Source organism: Phyllostomus hastatus, unplaced genomic scaffold, assembly GCF_019186645.2.
Source record: "Phyllostomus hastatus isolate PE091 unplaced genomic scaffold, TTU_PhHast_1.1 phas_contig_348, whole genome shotgun sequence".
Lineage (NCBI taxonomy): Eukaryota > Metazoa > Chordata > Mammalia > Chiroptera > Phyllostomidae > Phyllostomus > Phyllostomus hastatus.
This window is the reverse complement of record NW_025333860.1, coordinates 460,028-477,514: the sequence shown is the minus strand read 5'-3', so window position 1 is coordinate 477,514 and position 17,487 is coordinate 460,028. Positions and strand designations below refer to the sequence as shown.

Genomic DNA, 17,487 nt, shown 5'->3' with positions numbered 1-17,487 from the left:
ATTAGGAGTGTGGCCTATTACATGTTGGAAACTATTTTAAATAAGCTTTTTTGGTTACTTGAAAAGACAAATACATAGGTATTACACTTGGGAAAAATGTAACTATTCTGTGGTAGTTACTTTGGTGGCCCCCAATAAATCATATCTCCCAGCGTTTGCACCCTTGTACAGCCTTGTAAAGCTACTATAGAAAATAATATGGAGAGTATTTAAAAAACTGGAAGTACAGCTACTACATGATCCAGCAATTTCACTTCTGGGAATATGGATTTAATTTTCTTCCAAGAAAAAAAAGCACTGTATTTATGAGATATCTATATACCTGTGTTCACAGCACCACTATCTACGATAGCTAAGACATGGAAACAATCTAAGTAGCCATCCATGGTAAGTGAGTAAGAAATGTGGTATATATATTGCCCTGACCGGTATGGCTCAGTTGGTGGGTGTCATCCTGTAAAGTGAAAGGTTGCTGGTACAATCCTGGTCAGGGCAAATGGCTGGGTTGTAGGTTCCCTCCTGGTTGGGGTGTGTATGAGAAGCAACCAGTCAATGTTTCTTACATCTATGTTTCTCTCCCTGACTTTATCCTTTCCTTCCCCTCTCTTTAAAATAAATAAATAAAATATTTAAAAAAAAGAGATACAATTCAACTATAAAAAGATGGAAGTCCTGCCATTTGCGATAACATGGCTGGACCTGGATAGTGTTATGCTAAGTGAAGTAAGAGAAAGAAAATCACTGTATGATCTCACTTACATGTGGTCTCTAAAAAAAATTACCAAACTCACATAAAAAGAGATCAGATTTGTGGTTGTCACAGGGGTTGGGAGTAGGGGAATTGGTTGAAGGTGGTTGAAAGGTACAAATTGCCAATAACTCAAGATGGATAAATGACTTAAATATAAGTTGTGATACCATTAAAGTCCTAGTGGAAAACATAGGCAATAAAATTTCAGACATTCCATGTAGCAATATTTTTACAGATATATTTCTTTGGGCAGGGAAATAAAGGAACAAATAAACAAATGGGACTATATAAAATTTAAAAGTTTTGGCATGGCTAAAGAAACCATCTTCAAAGTGAAAAGGGAACTGACTGTATGGGGGAACATATTTGCCAATGAGACATCAGAGAAGGATTTAACTTCCAAAATATCTAAAGAACTCATATGACTCAATGCCAGGAAGACAAACAATCCAATTAAAAATTGGGCGAAGGATCTGAATTGACACTTTTTCAAGGAGGATGTAGAGATGGTGCATAGACATGAAAAAATGCTCAACATCACTAGCCATCAGAGATATGCAAATTGAAACCACAATGAGATGTCACCTCACACCTATCAAAATGGCTGTCATCAATAAATCAGTAAACAACAAGTGCTGGCAAGGGAACAACAAGTGGAGAAAAGGGAGCCGTAGTACACTGTTGGTGGGAATGCAGACTGATGCAACCACTGTGGAAAACAGTATGGAATTTCTTTGAAAAATAAAAAAATGGAACTGCCTTATGACCAAGTGATACCGTAAGAACCCTGAAACACCAATTCAAAAGAACTTATGCACCCCTATGTTCATATTGGCACTATTTACAATAGCCAAATGTTGGAAACAGCCTAAGTGCCCATCAGTAGATGAATGGATCAAAAAACTGTGGTACGTTTACACAATGGATTACTATGCGGCAGAAAGAAAGAAGGAACTCCTACCTTTTGTAACAGCATGGATGGAACTGGAGACTATTATGGTAAGTGAAATAAGCCAGTTGGCAAAAGACAAATACTATATGATCTCACTTATAACTGGAATCTAATAACAAAATAAACTAAGGAGAAAAATAGAACCAGAGACATGGAACAGACTGATAGTTGCAGAAGGGAGGAGGATGGATTAGTCAAAGAACATGTATGACTGACTCATGGATTTGGACAACAGAGAGGGGATTGAAGGTGGGAGAGGGGAGTGGGCTGGGTGGAGGGAGGCAAAAGGGAAAAAAAGTTGGGACAACTGTAATAGAATAAAAAATTTAAAAAAAAGTACAGACTTCAGTTGTACTTAAATAAGTACTGGGGATGTGATGTACACTACGATGACTATAGTTAACACTGCTGTATGGTATATTTGAAAGTTGTTAAGAGAGTAAATCCTAAGAGTTATTACAAAGAAAAAAATTTTTTTGGTATCTATATGAGCTGATGGACATTAACTAAAACTTATGTGATAATCATTTCATGATATATGTAAGTCAAGTCATTATGCTGTACACCTTAAACTTATGCAGTACCATGTGTCAATTTGTGTGGATGTAGATGTGAACAAAACTAACTCCATCTCTGCATTCTAAATTTCTTTCATGCTGTAATCTTTGACCAGCCTCACTGTACTTAGCAAGCATATTAAAGCCTTCTTTGTTGATGATTATCTGTGTTCTATAAAATACAGCCATAAGTATTTTTGTTAGTAATGGCTGGAATGGCATGACAACGGTGATAAATATCAAATGACAGTAATGATTATAAACAATCATCTGCCACAAAACCACCAGGAGGTATGGCATGTGGTGTGTACGAATACTGCATTTTTGTCCCATTGTCTTGTCAATAATTGGTAACTGAGTTACACTATAAAAATAGTAAATTACTGTGATGGGGGCTGGGTGAAAAAAATGAGGGGATTAAGCAAAGAAAAAAAAAACCCTTATAGACGCAGACAACAGTATGGTGATTACTAGACGGGAAAGGATGTGGGGGGAGATAGAAAGGGTAAAGGTAGGATACATGATGATGGAGACCTGACTTGGGGTGGTGAATACACAACACCATTTATAGCTGATGTACTACAAAATTGTGCACTTGAAACCTATATAAAATTTTATTAACAATGTCACCCCAATAAATTCAGTAAAAATAAAAAAAATACTGCAACAAGGGTCTGTTAGTAGAGAATGGTTTGCACAGAACTGTTGGGCTATCTGTCTGCTCTGACCCTACATCCCTGTAAGTAAATTACCCTTTAATACATTCTGATATATTCTGTGGAGTTGCTGGCATTGCTCTTTAGTCTGAAGATACCTTCTTATTATGCTGACCATCAAGCCTTTGCCCCACCACTGGACACAATTACATCTTAATAAAACTGGGAAAAGTTCTCAATACACAGACACACACACACACAGAGACACAGACACACACTGTAATAATGTGAGGTAGATGATGGATGTGTTAAGTAACCTTATTGTAGTAATTATTTTGCAATAGTCATGTACGGGATGGGGCAAAAATAGGTTTACAGTTGTCCATATGGAAAATAATACAATAATTAACTGAACATATGCCTTAAACTTACTAATTATATATGTCAACTATATGTCAATGAAGTTGGGGGAAAGTTCTGAGGAGTACACAAAAAATTCTACTAGAATGTGTAAATTTAGCAAGGTTATAGGATACAAGGTCAGCATACAAAAATCAACTATATTTCTATACACTAACAATGAACAACTGGAAAATTAAAAAGAACTATTTACAAGAGCATCAAAATCAAGAAATATTTAATAGTAAATTTGACAAAATATACATGAGACTTGTACACTGAAAGCTCTCAAACATTACTGAGAGAAAACATAAAAGACCTAATTAAATGGAGAGATACACCTTATTCATGGATTGTAAAACTCAATATTGTTCAGATGTTAGTTCTTCTAAAAATGATTTACAGCAATTTTGATAAAAATCCTGGCATTTTAATAGAAATTGACAAGTAATTAATACATTTACCATATTTTTAGGACCATAAGATGCACCTAGGTTTTAGAGGAAGAGAATTGGGAAAAAATTTTGAAGTAAAAATTTGGTAAAATATTTAATAACCTGTGACCCTGCTCTACCACCCACCCCGCAGTGAACCAGGCAAGCTGCATTCAGATTATAAGATGCACCCCCATTTCCCTCCCAGATTTAGGGGGTGTGCCTTATAGTTCAAAAAATATGGAATACAAAAAATGTAAAAGACCTAGAACAGACAAAATGTTTTTGAAAAAGAAGAACAAAACTGGAAGACTTACAGTAAATGATTTCAAGATTTTCTATAAAGCAATAACAATCAAGACAGTGTTACTGATGTAAGAATAGACATTTAGGTCAAAGGAACAGAATGGTTTCCAGAAATAAATCCACACAAAGATAATTTATTTCAATAAAAGTGTTGAGGGAGTTCAAAGGGAAAATAAAAGGAAATAAATGGTGCTGGAATAACTAGATATCGCTATAAAAAATTCAACCCTCAACTCTTAGCTTATTTTATGTATAAAAAGTTGGAATGGATCATAATCTTCAACTTAAAGCTAAAACTATAATTTTTTTGTAGAAGAAAACACAAAACCTTAGGAATAGGCAAAGGTTTTCTAGACAAGACAGAAAACATCACTAGTCATAAAAGAAAAATATGATAAATAGGACTTCATCAAAATTAAAAACCTATTGTTCTTTCAAATATACTATTAGAAAATTTGGTAAAAGGCAATCACTGACTGGGAGGAAAATAATCACAATATATATCTGACAAATGATTTGTGTCTAGAATATATAAATTAATTTTCTTACAACTCAATAATTAAAAACAGACCTACCCAATGAAAATGGGAAAATGTTATAAACAGGCATTTCACAAAAGTAGATACCAGAAGAAATAGCCAAACATCACATAAAGAGAGGCTCACTATCATTAGTCATCAAGAAAATGCAAAATAAAACTACAATGATTTACCCCTATACATCTGCCAGGACTGTGGAAATTACCAGGTAATGGACTGACAATACTAAGTATTGGTGAGTAGGTGCATAATTTAGTTGTAATTTTGATGTATAGCCTTGTAGGAATGAGGAATAGTACAATTCTTTGGCAGATTCCTATAAAATTAAATGTACATGATATAACCAAGCAATCCCCCTCTTAGGTATTTATTCAAGAGAAATGAAAATATATGTTCTCAAAAAGACATACATGAGTGTTCACAACAGCTTCATTCTTAAGAACATGGAATTGAAAGCAACTCAAATATTCAGCAGTATGTGAATAGATAAATTGTAGTATATTCATACAATGGAATACTACTCAGCAATAAAAGTAATGAATCACTGATACACACAACAGGATGGGCGAATGTCAAAAACACAATGTTTACTGAAAGAAGCCAGGCACAAAGAATACACGGTCCAATTCCATTTACACAAAGTTCTAGAACGGTAAAGCTAACATATAGTGACAGAAAGCAGATCAGTGATTTGGGCTGCAAGTGGATGGGTGAGGGCAGAATAGACTGCAGAGGGGCATGGGGGTAAATATTCTATATCTTTTTTAAAAATAGTTTTTAAAAATTTATTGATTTGTATTTAAAGGAAAATGTTGACAAAGGTGCAGCAGAAATAACCCGAATGAGTGGGAAAATAGAGTTAACAATACTGAAGTGCTATGAAAGTGATTCCAGGACATAGAGTTTATCTGACATAACAATATCTCTTAGATGCTGTCACTGATACTAAAACTGAATGTTTTTTACTCATAAACACACAGTGGTATAATTGGCAATATTCAATCACTTTTATTTCCTGAATATGTAAAAAGTAAAATACTAATGATAGAATATATCTTCTCTTTAAATGTTTCTTATAGATTCAATTTAAATATTTTCATTCAATAGTGGTGTGATTTAAGAGATTTTTCATTTGCAAGTCAAATAACAATCCACCCAAAGGGAACCGATAGTCTTTAGGCTCATAGTGCAAATAAGGAGTCCAGGAACCCAGCAATTGACATTTCTAAAATACAAAACAGATAAAATTCTTAGAAGATACATACAATTAGCTGACCATAGAACTAGAACATTTGATAACTTTACTGGGGACTTTAAAAATGATTTTATTTATTTATTTTTAGAGAAGGGGAAGGGAAGGAGAAAGAGAGGAGAGAAACATCAATGTGCAAGAGATACATGGCTCTGTTGCCTCTCACACACTTCCAACTGGGGACCTGGCCCCAAACCCAGGCATATGCCCTAACTGGGAATCGAACTGGCAACATTTTGGTTTACAGGCTGGCACTCAATCCACTGAGCCACACCAGCGAGGGCACAATTTACTGGGCTTCCAGGTGTTTTCAAACCCAACTTGAACTCTTGACGTGGGCTTTGTATTTTGCTTTTCCAGTTTCACTAATAACACAAACATGATTGAAACCTCTGAAGTATTCATTATAACCAAGGGCATATCCTACAACAAACTTGTTTGGAATTTGAAATCCAACAAAGTCTGGTCTATATCCAGTACTTGGAGGGGTTCTTTCTACCAGCAAGCTTGAGACCTTGACCATCTTCAGATTATGTTGCTTGATCAAGAAAAGCAAGGTTTGCATTGTTTCACCAGTGTTACATCTTCAACAGTCAACACATTCTTTCCAGTTTAAGTGCAGAGAAAATCTCCACCAGTCACTTTTATGTCCCTGTTGACTGTCATTGTAGTAGGTCTTCAGTCTGGTAAAATCTATAGTCATAGGAATGGATCTATCACTATATTTGTTCTGTGCTTTGATGTAATCCAGTAGGTCAGCAAAGAATTTACAGCACTCCCTTGAACATGCAGAGGGCTACCAAGTGGTGGCCTAATATCTCTTCCATCACATCTAGAGCAAGCTGTCGGGTCCTGTCTAAAATTAGTCCATGAGGAATAAACACCTTTTCAAAATCATCAATGTAATGATTAGGTATCCTAAGTAAACATAAGTCATATCCTGGTTCATCATCACTAATCAGGACACTGGGGTTGCAGGTAGGCTTGTGGGCTGAAGGCAGTCTGAGGAGAAAAAAGCCAGGTGAGGGGTCAAGGAGGGTGGGGTGGAGGTACAGCAGGAGGAGAACCCCAGTGGGAAAGCAGAGAGGTTTTGCAATATTCTATATCTTGGCTGTAGTGGTGGTAACATAGGTAAATACATTTATCAAAATTCAATAAACTATTGACTTAAATGGGCACATTTTATGTGTTATACATCAATAAATTTGATTTATAAGTGGAACATTTTATAGATCACTTTTGAAATAGTACACTTGCTTCAGTTTTCTGTATATTTCAAGAGAAAAAGCTTAAAAAGCTTAGTTTTCTGGATAATCTTTTACTTTTTAACTTAGCATGAATATTCATTCTTTGGTGCCTTATGACAGATGCAACTAAAGTGCTTTGGGAGTTCTGAGGAGAGAGACATTATTTCTAACTAAGAGAACTCCAGAGAACATGGAGGAAAACATTTTTAATCTTGGCCTTTGTTAATAGATACAGAGATAGATAAAGAAAATGGTATGGCATTACAGGCAGAGTGAACAATAAAGCAAAACAATATTGCTTTTTTGCAAAAAACTTTATTTGGAGAGACTCCAAATATGCATTTCATTGTTTATTATATCATGTCTCTATATTAAATGCCTATATGTAATTTTTAAAATATATTTTATTGATTATGCTATTACAGTTGTCCCATTACCCCCCCCTTCATTCCCCTCCACCCTGCACACCCCCTCCCATGCACATTCCCCCCCTTTAGTTCATGTCCATGTGTCATACTTATAACTTCTTGGCTTCTACATTTCCCATACTATTCTTACCCTCCCCCTGTCTATTTTCTACTTACCATCTATGCTACTTATTCTTCATACCTTTCCCCCCTCTCTCCTCCTCCCACTCCCCTGTTGCTAACCATCCATGTGATCTCTGTTTCTGTGGTTCTGTTTCTGTTCTAGTTGTTTGTGTAGTTTGCTTTTGTTTTAGGTGTGGTTGTTAATAATTGTGAGTTTGCTGTCATTTTACTATACATGTTTTTTATCTTCTTTTTTTTTTTAGATAAGTCCCTTTAACATTTCATATAATAAGGGCTTGGTGATGATGAACTCCTTTAACTTGACCTTATCTGAGAAGCACTTTATCTGCCCTTCCATTCTAAATGAAAGCTTTGCTGGATAGAGCAATCTTGGATGTAGGTCCTTTCCTTTCATGACCTGGAGTACTTCTTTCCAGCCCCTTCTTGCCTGTAAGGTCTCTTTTGAGAAATCAGCTGACAGTCTGATGGGAACTCCTTTGTAGGTAACCTTCTCCTTATCTCTCGCTGCTTCTAGGATTCTCTCCTTCATTTTTATCTTGGCTAATGTAATAGTGATGTGCCTTGGTGTGTTTCTCCTCGGGTCCAACTTCTTTGGGACTCTCTGAGCTTCCTAGACTTTCTGGAAGTCTATTCCCTTTGCCAGATTGGGGAAGTTCTCCTTTATTATTTGTTCAGATAACTTTTCTACTTGTTGCTCTTCCTCTTCTCCTTCTGGTACCCCTATAATTTGGATGTTGGAATGTTTAAAGATGTCCTGGAAGTTCCTAAACCTCTTCTCATTTTTTTGAATTCTTATTTCTTCATTCTTTTCTGTGTGGTTGTTTCTTTCTTCCTTCTGCTCCAAACCATTGATTTGAGTCCCAATTTTCTTCCCATCACTGTTGGTTCTTTGTGCATTTTCCTTCAATTCACTTAGCATAGCCTTCATTTTTCCATCTAATTTGCAACCAAATTCAATTAATTCTGTGAGCATCCTGATCACCAGTGCTTTGAACTGTGCACCTGATAGGTTGGCCATCTCTTGGTCGCTTAGTTGCATTTGCTGTAGAGCTTTGATCTGTTCTTCCATTTGGGCCATTTTTTTTGTCTTGTTGCGCCTGTTATGTATGAGGGGCGGAGCCTTAGATGTTCACCAGGGCGGGGCAACTCAATCGCTGGGTTGTGATGCTGTATGTGAGGGCAGAGTCTGAGAGGGAACAATGGCGCTTGCTCCATTCTCTGTCAGATTTCAATCTCTTCCACTGCTTCCCCCACACAGACTGGGCCTTTCTGGTGCTGATTCCTGTGTGGGTGGGCTTGTGCATGTTCTAGAACCCTGTGGGTCTCTCCAGTGAACTCTCCCATGAGGCTGGGAGTCTATCCCTGTTGCCTCAACCCCACAGGTGTCCCCAATTGGTGCCTTGAGGCTTTATTTCCTGGCGCTGGGACTCTGGGTTGCATGGTCTGTCTCACTCCCCAGCCTCGTCTGGTTTATCTGTGTGCAAATGTGGGACTGCCTGGTCAGCCAGCTGCCTTGCACATAGTGCCTCGCTTCACAATCGCCGCCTTGTTGGGTCTGCCCATAGCCACCCTGTGCCCAGGGTCTGCCAGCCGCTGCCTGAGCTTCCAGGGTCTGCCTGCTTCCACCTTGTGTGCCCGGTGCCACAGCTTCTTTTGATGCGACTCCTCTCTGTCCTGCCGCCCAACTCTGCCCCGCCTACTGGTCTGGATGAATGTGTCTATTTTAACTCCTTGGTTGTCGGACTTCCATACAGATCAATTTTCTGTCATTTCTGGTTGTTGTTTTTAAATTGTTGTTGTCCTTATTTTGGTTGTGTGGGGAGGCACAGTGTGTCTACCTATGCCTCCATCTTGGCTGGAAGACTGTAATTTATTTTTTATTTTATTTTATTTTAATTGTTTTTCAAGTACAGTTTTCTGTCTTTTACTCCCATCTCAGCCCATCCACCCATCCCTCCCCACCTCCCTGCCATTTCTACCCCTCCTAGTTTTTGTCCATGTGTCCTTTATATCTATATGTAATTTTGTCACCTTAAATTATACATGGGTGATTTCTCCCTATGCAAAATGCTTAATCATGATTAGTTAGGAAATCTTTTTAAAAAATGTAGTCTGCAGGAATTTATTAACTTAAAAATCAGACTTAACTATGTTGTTAATAAATAATTCCTGCCACAGAACCATGCGAAAGACCATATATTCATTCAATATTTATTTAACAAAACATTCGCTGAGGGCGTGTTATGTACCTGGCACTGTTCTAGGCAATAAAAAGCACTCTGTAATGAATGAAAAGCCACTTTGGATAGACAGTGTGATATCAATAATCTTATTTAGCCTTCCTTTCAAAAGATACATTATTTTAGAGTGGTCCCAGTCAAGATGGCAGAGTAGGTAAAGGCTGTACTTTCCTCCTCCCACAATCACATCAAAATTACAACTAAATTATAGAATAACCAACCACCTTTGAGAACCACCCAAAGACTAGTTGAACAAAACTCCTGTAACTACGGGTATAAAAAAAGAGGCCATGTTGAGACTGGTAAAACAAGCAGAGATGCAAAACAGGCTGGTTAAGAATCAGGAGGGATGCTCTGGTCAGTGTGTCTCAGTTGGTTGGAGCATTGTCCCACAGACCTAAAGGTCATTGTGTGTTCCATTCCTGGTCAGGGCATATACTCAGTAGGCATGTTTGATCCCAGTTGGAGCACATATGAGAAGGCAACCAATCAATGTTCCTCTCTCACACTGATGTTTCTCTCTCTCTCTCTCTCCCTTCTTTCTATCTAAAAGCAATAAAAAAAAAGTCCAGAAAAATGTCCTTGGGAGAGATAAAGAAAAAAGAATCAAGAGAGGTATCTTGGCTGCAGAGGTCTCCCCTGAGGAGAGAGGGGTCTCAGCCCCACACAAGGCTGTCCAGCCCACAGCAAGAGTGCCAGGAAGAGGAGCTGCTCCTATAGCATCTGACTGTGAAAATCAGCTGAGATTTTGTCTGGGTGACATAAAGGGCTGCTATAGACCAAGGCATCTTCTTAAAGGCCCCAGCACAGAATCACTCTCACAACACTTGCCCTAAGCTCCAGTAAAGGGACAGCAGCTTGAAAAGCACCAGGACATATGGGGAGGGACTGAATTGTCTGGCTTCAGAGCAAGGACTTGAGGGGCAGCTCTCCCTGTGAAACAAGTGCTGGTAGGTACCATTGCTCCTTTGTTGAGGCCTCCCCCCATCCAAATCACAGTCTCCATCAGCCTGGCTATCACTGCTTGCCCCCACCCTGGTGATTCCCTGAGACCCTGTCACACTGGTTTGAACTACTTTCAGCTGCTGTTTCTTACAAACAGCCAGCCTTGGCCCAGCTGCAGACCTTCCTAAGATCTCCTAAAGGTCCTCCAACCCCAAACAAGCAGTGGATGGCCTTGGCACATCTTGTACCTCTTGCTAAGTGGCCCCAAGCCTGGCACTAGTGGTAGCTGGCCTCAGTTTGCAGCATAGTGTCTTCCAAGCACCTCTAAGCCCAGCACAGGTAGCTACTAACTGCAGATCACTTTATAAATCCTACCAGGAGGCTCAAGGCTAGACACAGACAGTGGCTGACCTTGGCCTGCACTGGAGCCCCTCCCAAGAGGCCCCAGAACCAACACATCAGGGTCAAGTAGTCTGCAGCAGTGGGTCCCATAGGACTCCTAACACATAAGGGCACTCCCCAAGACAGAAGGTCAAACAGATCAATCTCTTACTTCTGGTCAAAATGGGGGCATTGGCAGACATAGTTCACCTCTTTGCACAACTACATCAAAATTACAACTAAAATATTGAAAGATGATCACTCAGAATGGTCAGAAATTGAGTTGAATGGAAGTTTGACAACTACAGAATTAAAGAAACCACGTCCATCCAGAATGCTAGGAGGGTTGCAGATGCAGAATGGACTGGTACCACACCCACATGTGGTGGATAAAAATTCTGGAGGGATATCACAGGAGCAAGGAGTCCCAGCCCCACACCAGGCCCCCCAGCCCAGGGTTCCAGTGGTAGGAAGTTAAGTCCCCACAACTTCTGGCTGCAAAAACCAGTGGTGATTTGGTGGAAGAAAGTGCTAGAGCCCTAGCAGTTCCTCTTAAAGAACCCACACATGGACTCACCTACTCAGACTTATTCCCTTCAAGCTCCAGCACCAGGGTAATAGCTTGAAAGTCACCAGTGGTATATGGGGAGGAATTGAAGTGTCTGGCATCAAGGTGAGCAGAGGCCTTCTCCCACAGACTTGGCAAGCTGGTACCATATCTGAGACTCCATCAACCTGGCTAAAACTGTTTGACCTGTCTTGGTGATCTCCAGAGACTCTCCACCCAACTTATGAGCTCACTTAAGTGACTTTTCCATATGAATGGCTGGTCTTAGCTCATGCTTCATGACTTCCTAAATCCTCTCAAACAGGCAAGAGCTGACTTCAGTGAGCCCCAGGCCTGGCACTAACAGCAGCCAGCCAAGATTCATAGCTTGGTTTCACTGGGAATCTCCAAGCACAGCACAAGTAGCAGCCATCGCAGATTGCTTTATAGCTTAGGCAGGATACCTTGGGAAAAACATAGGTGGGGCCAGACCTTGGCCTGCACCACTTTGGAAACCCCAGTGGATAGCTACAGACCATGTTGGAGCACCGCCACCCTGCCCCTGCACAGCTGATCCCTCATGGAAGGTGGAGCTTGGTGGTCATTGGTCATAGCTACTGCTCACAGGTTATTGGCCTGGGTAAATCCCTCCCATTAATCTGCTAACAGTAACTAAGGTTCAACTACGAGAGAGGGTGGACTCAGCCTACATGAAGGCTGAATTTTGAGTACCCAGATGGATGATAGGTGAGGCTATGCCACTGAACCCTACAGGACACCTACTACATTAGGCCACACTACCAAGACATGGAATCAAATTAGTTCTACAAAGTACATAGAAACAAACACAGGGAGGCTGCCAAAATGAGGAGACAAAGAAACATGGCCCAAATGAAAGAACAGAACAAAACTCCAGAAAAAAAACTAAACAAAATGGCAATAAGCATTCTATCAGATGCAGAGTTCAAAACACCAGTTATAAGGATGCTCAAGAAACTGAGTGAGGATTTTGACAGCATAAGAAAGATTGAGCCAGAAACAGAGGATACACTAATTGAAATAAGAATATTTTACAGGGAAACAATATAATGGATGAAGTGAGAATCAAATCAATGATTTGGAACATAAAGAAGCAAAAAGCAACTAATCAGAACAACAAAAAGAAAAAGAATCCACCCCCACCCCAAATGAGGATAGTATAAGCAGCTTCTGGGACAACTTCAAGAAGTCCAACATTTGCATCATGGAGGTGCCAGAAGGAGAAGAGAAAGAGAAAGAAATTGGAAATCTATTTGAAAAACAGTGAAATAAAACTTCCCTAATTTGGTGAAGGAAATAGACATGCAAGTCCAGGAAGCACAGAGAGTCCCAAACAAGATGGATGTAAAGAGGCCCACTCCAAGACACATCATAATTAAAATGCCAAAGTTTAAAGATAAAGAGAGAATCTTAAAAGCAGGAAGAGAAAAAGTTAGTTACCTGCAGGGAAGTTCCCATAAGATTGTCAGCTATTTCTCAAAATAAACTTTGCAGGCTAGAAGAGATTGGTGAGAAATATTCAAAGTCATGAAGAGTTGGGATCTACAGCTAAGATTGCTCTACCCAGCAAAGATGTCATTTAGAATTGAAGGGCAGATAAATAGCTTCCCAAACAAGAAAAAACTAAAGGATTTCATCATCGCCAAACCATTATTATATGAAATGTTAAAAGGACTTATTTAAGAAAAAGATCAAAACTGTGAGCAATGAAATGGCAATAAATACATATCTAGCAACAATTGAATCTAAAAAACAAACTAAGCAAATAAGAAGAACAGAGATAGAATCATGGAGACAGAGAATGTTTTGATTGTTGCCATATGTAAGGGGGTTGGAGTAGAATGGGTGAAGAGGTGAGGGGATTAAGAAGTACAAATAGGTAGTTACAGAATAGCTATGGGGATGTAAAGTATGGTATAGGAAACGGAGTAGTCAAAGAACTCATACACATGAGTCATGAACATGAACATTATGGGATAATTGCCTGAGGGAGTGGGGGCTTCTGGGTGGAGGGGGGAAAAGGGGGAAAATGAAGACAGATGTAATAGCATAATCAATAAAATATAATTTTAAAAAAGCAAATCAATCTAATACATAGGGAAAAACACAAGAGACAACTAAAATAGGGTGACAAAGAATCAACTACAAAACAAGAAAATTTTTATTACTTAAATGAACTGGGGATCTCCCTGTAACATAGCAATAATTTTTTTTTTGCATCTTACCAATTTATTCAAACATCCTCTGGGTTCCTACTTCGTGTCAGGGCCCATTACAGGTGTAGTTTACTGTCCCCAGTCTTCCAAGCTTTTCTCTCCTTTACTCCCAGCTGGATGCCCCTCAGCACCTGTGCCTCCCTCTGCTTTCCTTCTACTTTCTGGACAAAAGGAAGAAAAGACTATGCGAGATGAGCCTTTAATCCATTCCAAAATAATTCTGTATCTGTTTCGTTCTCTCTCCCTATCTGAGATGATAAACTGAATTCTTTTGAAGTGTAAACTGAGGTATGCTTGTGCTCTCAGTCCTCTTTGTTTTCTCCCTTCTGGTTGCTATAAGCGTCTGGAATTAAGGATTTTCTCCTTTAATTATCTGTGTTTAGCTTAAACATTTTTAATGTTCTCTTCTCCCCAATGCCTGCAGATGTAATCTTCCATGTGCTGAAAACAACACAACGCAAGACAAAACAAAAAACATCAAAACTCCCCAAACTTTCATTTGACCTTGGTGCAACTCAGCCTATTTTTTTCATCGTTTTATTGTTACATGTTTAAGGACAAAACTCCATTTTCTCAATGTCCAGTCACTCCTAGTTCTGCTCTCTTGACTACTGCTGTTCCCTTAGCTCCAGTCCCTGTCATTCAAACTGTTCACTGACAGGCAGTCCTGGCTTCCTAATAGCAAGGCTCAGTGGATTTTTCTCAGCCCTCATTCTCTTAGACTTCTGGATGGCATTTAACACTGTTGATTACCCCTCTCTCTAAAACTCTCCTCTCAGTGTTTTCATAGTAAAACATGTGATTTTTGTCTCATCTTTTTGCTCAAACCTTTTCAAAACAGGTTAGATGGATACCTATACTGAGCTTAGTTTCCAACATGTGTATTGCAGTTTGAAGTGGGCAGGAGGAAATAGTGGGTGTCACCAAAAGTTGATTGTTGCTCAGACAGGCTTGGTAGGATGTTGTCCAGCGATATTAAAATCTTCTTCCACTTGGAAGGTCTCAATATTTGATTGTGTCTGAGGCTGGTTAAAGTAACCAATCTTATGAGAGACAAATGCTCCCTATGTAGTTTTTTCCTCTGCCTAGTTAAGCCCTGACAAATCTTGCCTTTTCCATTCTCTTGATTTTTCTAAGTTTCAACTTTTCCATTTCTAATCCCTTAGATATACTAATTTTGTCATTTAGGCATGGTCAGCCTCTCTCTTTTGACTTTTTACTTTTTCTTTCCTGATGGTATGTGTTGATTTGTCACATTTTTAGAATTCTGGAATGTTTACTGTCAACCTTAAATGTAACTTGCAGTGCTCTGTATAAGAATAAGCCCTACTTTAGTGGACAGGCGTTTCTCTCTTCTTAAACGTAGAAGTTATTTAACGTGATTTGTTTATTTGTTTATTATTTTTAAAATATATATTTTAAAAATATTCAAGTTATTTTTAGACAGAGAGAAAGGGAGGAAGAAAAGGAGAGAAGCATCAATGTGTGGTTGCCTCTTCAGTGCCCTCTAGTGTGGACCTGGCCTGTAACCCAGGCATGTGTCCTAACTGGGAATTGAACCAGCAACCCTTTGGTTCACAGGCTGGTGCTCAATCCACTGAGCAACACTAGCCAAGGCTTAACATGATTTAGCTTATGAAAAGTAAAATGTTTCTGGGAGATTTTATGTTTGTTACTCAAGATGCAGAAAATAGAGTTTATTGTTATATGAGAAGAATTGTCTCTCCACAAATAAGAAGTGTGTATTTGAAAAACATCATCATCTTACTGAGACTGGATAAGAACAAGTTTTAGGTGACTTTTTAGTTCTTATTGTTAGTTGATAATTTTCACAGAACCTTAGGCAAAATATAAAATAAAATAAAATAAAATAAGGAAGTATTGTGAGTTGATGGAAAAAGGAAATTCTATAACAAATAAAAAAAAAAGAAGAGTAAAGTTATTTCTCTGTGGACTTTAACTGTGATTTATGCCTGATTTCAAACATGGCAGATTTTAGTAGAGCCTTAAAATTAGATCCTGCTGCTATAATTTACTTTCAGTTAACCATTTATTGAACCATTAATCTGACACTAAAAATACAGATTAGGGAGATTTCTCTATTTAAAGTTTACAGCCTTTCTCTAATTTCCCTTCTTTCTTCTCTTAGTTTGTACTGCACTTCTGCTCTAAATTTGTTGAAATTGGGTACATTGTGAAGTGCAAAGTCACAATCAATTTTTACTTTGGTATGAAGGAATTTCAGAGTATAAGGTCACTTGGCTAGTGATAAGTAACTCAGGGCAAAAATCCATTCTGAATCTACCAGTAGCCAAACAGGGACAATTTGAGCTTCAAAATTAATCATGATAGAAACATAATAATCCACTAACTAAAATGGGAATCCAGGAATCCATACTGATATACACAAGTGAATGACTGAATAAATATATAAAAGGTAGAGAAAGGAAAGTCTTCTTCAAGCACAATGTCAACCAATAAATGTGATAAATGAGGAAGGAATGATGGGAGTTAGACAATCACTGTTTGACAACTACCATTTCATAATTGCTTCTGTCAGGAATCATCAATGGAAGATAAAGTTAGTGTAGAACTAATGGAAGATAAAGTAAGTCTCAGAACACAACATTAACATACAAATTACTTTCCCCAAGATTATCTAATGATTACAAAGGAAAAATAGTAACTTTATAGTGCTACAATCTGGTAGACACTGCTTTAATCAAATAATCAAAGTTAATGCAGCCAGTAATGGGACCAAGTAGCATCATGTAACTCTGATGTGCTGCTTTGACAAGGACACAACATTGTTTTTATGCTGTTCTGCCAAAAATGCATAAACTGAATCCAAACTGAGGAATTGTCTATAAATAACTGGACTGTAGTCTTTAAAAGAGTCAAGATAATGAAAAACTGGACTTCCAGCCAAGGTGGAGGTGTACGTAGACACACTGTGCTTCTTTGTACAACCAAAAGAAGGACAACAACAAATTTAAAAACAAAAACCAACCAGAACTGACAGAAAATTGAACTGTATCGAAGTCCAACAACCAAGAAGTTAAAAGAAACATTCCTCCAGACAGGTAAGAGGGGCAGAGATGGGTAGCCAGGCAGAGAGGACTCGTGACAAAATGGTGGCTGGCGGACTGGGTGGTCCTACAGTCGCATGCAGATAAACTGGGAGGAACAACTGTGGATCGAGACAGACCATGAAACTTGGGTTCCAGTGCAGGGAAATAAAGCCTCAAACCTCTGATTGAAAACACCACTGGGGGTTGAGGCAGCAGTGGGAGAAACTCCCAGCCTCACAGGAGAGTTCATTGGAGAGACCCACAGGGTCCTAGAATGTACACAAGCCCACCCAACCTTAAATCAGCACCACAAGGACCCAATTTGACTGTGGGTAGTGGGGGAAGTGACTGAAAACTGGCAGAGAGTGGAACAAACAGCATTGTTCCCTCTTGAACCCCTCCCT

General features: G+C 38.8%; 1 pseudogene; it reads right to left on the bottom strand.

Annotated features, from left to right (window-relative positions):
* Nucleotides 1-6,156: 6,156 nt before the first annotated feature.
* On the bottom strand, nucleotides 6,157-10,292 carry LOC123820415 (annotated as a pseudogene).
* Between the last annotated feature and the right edge of the window lie 7,195 nt (nucleotides 10,293-17,487).